We start from the raw sequence: 4115 nt of genomic DNA, 5'->3' as shown, positions 1-4115 counted from the left end.
ATGATTTAAAAGAGCCAAAGTGACTAAAATAACTTGCTCAATCATAGGCAATCAAATAACCAAATAATAAACAACTAACAATTAACTGAAAGTTCAACCAAACCCAAGGCTTAAACTTTAGATACACATATTAAACACAAAATCCAGAACTTGTATATTAACTAAACTTGGAATCAAATACAAAAGATAAAGAATTTGGAAGGAATACAACCCTTGTCACATGAGCTTTCTTCCTTGCCTTCTTCATCCTCCATCTTCATCCTAATCTAGATAATAAACAAGAATGGAAAAGCTACACTACTCTAGACTAAGCTAAACTAACACTAGGAAGATGAAAGAGCTACATTTCTGCAGCTTCAAGCTTTCTCCCGTAGTTCACTCTCTATTTTTCTGCTATGAACTCCCAATCTCCTATTTTTGCAATGCATTTGGCTATTTTATGATGAAAGGTGGTCAAGAAATGAGGATTACATCTCCCTTTTACAGCTGGGAATGTTTCTCACATGTATAGCATCCAATGTGAGTTGGTGGAGGTGAAATTGAGTTTTACGCGTACAGAGCAGCCTTTTCTGACCTGTGATCCGAGCTGCTACAGTACCTCGGATCCACTAACCCAGAAACAACCGAGGGTTCGGATGAATAGTGGATCCGAGTGTGGATCACTTGCTCTGTTTTTGGCCCAACTTCAACCAATCTTTTCTTGATGTTAGAGGCTGAACCAGCTCATGTCTAAAACACGAAAGTTGTAGCCTTTTGAGTTATCTTTCTAATGCATCAAGAATCACCTCATTTGGATCTGTGTAGGCTGAGATATGACTGAAATACCCTTGCCTGCTCATTGCCCTGTTCCAGCTTCGACCAGTAGAAATTTGCTATTGTAATTCGGCATTTTGACCTCAAAACTGGATTTAGATGTCTTGACCAACAGTTGTAGATCTATATCTTTATCTTCAAATTGGGTTCAAGAATCATCTTAATCCGATCATTGTAGCTCAAGTTATAGCCGAAATACGAAAATGTGTCAAAACTGTCAAAATACACAAAATCCAAGTAAAAAGTGATAAAAACCTCATTTAATCACTTAAAAGCATTTTTCACCAATTATAGCCAAAATGATTCATATTCTTCCAATAATATAACCAAAGTGACTAAAAATAATATAAAATGTCATACAATTATTACGTAAATTAGTCACTTATCAAACTCCCCCACACTTAAATCATTGCTTGTCCTCAAGCAATTCACACATAATCAAATGTAATGATTCAAGAGGTGAAACAATATATGCACTTTGTCCAATTTAATTCCTCAAGACTTGGAAAATAATTATTATATAATTATTCAATTTACACTAAATACTCATAATATCAAGTAAAGGAAAGATAATTATACCCTAAATTCAACAAGTTAAACTTAATCTCTTACCCTAACCTAATTTCACAAATAAGCAACCCACATAGTCGATTTATAGCCTTCCTCCTCCTATAATCATCTTTTTCTCAAAATTCTATAACTAAGAGGGATTTATTCATACTAATTTTACTTAAATAGTGAAAATGCCTTTTTACGCGAAAATCGACACTTTTAGGTGAAGATTCCCGGTTACTCAACATTTCACTTATTCAAGTTGCTATGCATACTCTTAATTCAAATACCTTTTTACGCGAAAATCGACATTTTTAGATGCCAACCCCCGGTTACTGGGTACGAGAATCATTGGAGTAGAACAATTTTTATTTACTTTCTTTTCTTTTCTTTTTTTTTTTTTTTTAAACTAAAGGACAATAAATAGATATTCCCTCTTAGAAAATATATAAGACTAATCAAAGGAGGAGTATAACCTTTTATCAACTATGTCAATCACTTACTTGCAAAATTAAGTAAAGAGAAGAAATCTCATTAAACATGTAAAATTATAGGCATAATTTTCCTCACTTTACCAAATATACTTTCTAAAATGTAAAAATTCTAATTGCATAATAACTATTTCCAAGTTAAATGAGGACTAAACCTTCCAAAATACACATAAAGTTTCAACAATTGGAAGAATAAAAACATTTAAAGTTGGAACAAATTAGCCCTTTTTGAATGAAAATGCAAAAATTTGAAGAACTTTTGGGCCATAGTGACATATTGGACAAGATGTTAGACAAATTTTGACGGAGTTTCCCCATATAAATGGAAGAAAACTCCCTGCTAGAGGTGGCAATATGGATAAATGGTTCATAATTGGTTTTGACTTAATGGATGGTGGATGAAATTTATCCAATCCATTTAGATCCATTTAATAAATGGATCTAAATGGATGGATCTAAATGGATTATATAAAAACCAATTATCCATTTATAATCCATTTATATATTTTGGTTACTTTTTTTTTTTTTGTATTACCAAGTAACTATACCCATTCCTGATCCTACCAAGTAAGAATTTCATGAAAATACTAAAGTATTTCCATGTAACTGTCATCTTATATGATCCAAGACAGAGGACAATCAAATGAACAATATTGCTGGTTGAACGATGTAATGTACAAGACTTATGCAGCAAGAGCCATTGTCCTTGAAGATTTCCATGCAAGCTCTAGCTTGAACAGCATCCAATCTCTTCCAAGAAGATCCCTCATCTTTGATATTGATTGTCTCTCCTTTAGGAGGAACAGATGAAGGAGTACCTTCATCAATGGCCTCGACTGCCTTCCTACTCACAATGCGGTATATTTGTGTCAGGACTTCAGCAAATGCATTTTCCACTTTGGTTGCTTCCAGTGCAGATGTCTCCATGAAAAAAGAGGCTCTTCCTCTCTGCTAAAGCTTTACCATCCTCAGTTGAAACTGCTACAAGATGTCGAAGATCATATTTGTTTCCAATGAGCATAACTACAACATTAGGGTCAGTATGATCTCTCAATTCCCTCAAACTACCTCTCAACATTCTCAAAGGTAGAACGTCTAGTGACATCATACACGAGTAAAGCACCAACAGCTCCTCTGTAGTAAGCACTGGTAATGGCATGGTACCTGCAGCGGGCAAAGGAAGCATATGAATGCAGAAGTTAAATGCTTTACAATTTATGTATGCAATTCCAACTACTTGTCATAATTCAGAAATGCATTACAGCTCAAGTACTTGATTTCAGCTGTAGTGCATATGAGCTAAATACTCCTTTAACTTCGGCATTAAAAAAAGTTCACAAAAATTAGATTTAAACACAAAAGTTTGCAAGAAATAAGAACAAACAGAAAAAGTGATTAGAGGATGCTATAAAGAAATGCTAATATGATTAAAATTTCTTGGTAGAGATATGGTCTAAACAAAAGTGCAGAGAAAGTATGCATGCTAAAAAATTACACACAACATGGCCTAGGAAGCATATGATGCTGCCACTGAGAAGTTTGTAGTGCTATAGATCATAACCTTCCCAAAACACAGCTCCTCTTTTAGTCCAGCAAGGGCAGTGAATACTAGTCCCTAAGGAGTGAAAGAAGACACGAACAAAGGGCCCCATCAAGAAGCTGCAAAACTAGAAACCATACCAAATAAGCAACAGCTAGGAGTCTACAATCCCATCCAATCATCCATGAAGGCACTCTAATTAATGTTAGACATAGCAACTCTACCTAAATTTCCTAATGTCCTCATCACAGTAATGAATTCAACTAGGAATAAGGACCTGGGAATTAGTTGTCTGCTATAACATGAATCATTCTAGAGAAAAATATTGTACAGAATCTCATTCCAGGTATCAGTGACTCCAGGGATTCTCTCGTTGAAGTATCCATTTTATCTTGTAGTGCCAATTGACAAGTCCCTTCCCAACTTAGTTGGGATTTCTGAACCACAAATTCTGTGGTGCCAGGCTTGCACTCTAATCCTCCACAAGGAATCGTTGGGAAAAAGTAATGGGTTTGCTTCAAAGCCAACCGAATCTCACTCGTTTTAGCATTACAACCAAAAGACCTACAACTCCTAGTCGTCACAGCAGCTAGCTACATGCAAATGAAATGCGATAACCCCAATAATTCAAGTTAATTAGCCAGCCCAAAAGCTTTGATTTAACAAATATTGATTGGAAACTCAACAACCTAGAACCAGAAACAGAGACAGACCCGTTC

The 4115-nt window shown here is 35.1% G+C and overlaps 1 pseudogene; it reads right to left on the bottom strand.

Moving 5' to 3' along the window:
• Window positions 1-2495: 2495 nt before the first annotated feature.
• LOC113755987 lies at window positions 2496-3055 on the bottom strand (annotated as a pseudogene).
• Between the last annotated feature and the right edge of the window lie 1060 nt (window positions 3056-4115).

The sequence above is a fragment of the Coffea eugenioides genome, unplaced genomic scaffold, assembly GCF_003713205.1.
Source record: "Coffea eugenioides isolate CCC68of unplaced genomic scaffold, Ceug_1.0 ScVebR1_188;HRSCAF=767, whole genome shotgun sequence".
NCBI classification, from domain to species: domain Eukaryota; kingdom Viridiplantae; phylum Streptophyta; class Magnoliopsida; order Gentianales; family Rubiaceae; genus Coffea; species Coffea eugenioides.
The sequence above is the reverse complement of the archived record's forward strand: the minus strand, read 5'-3'. Positions and strand labels throughout refer to the sequence as shown.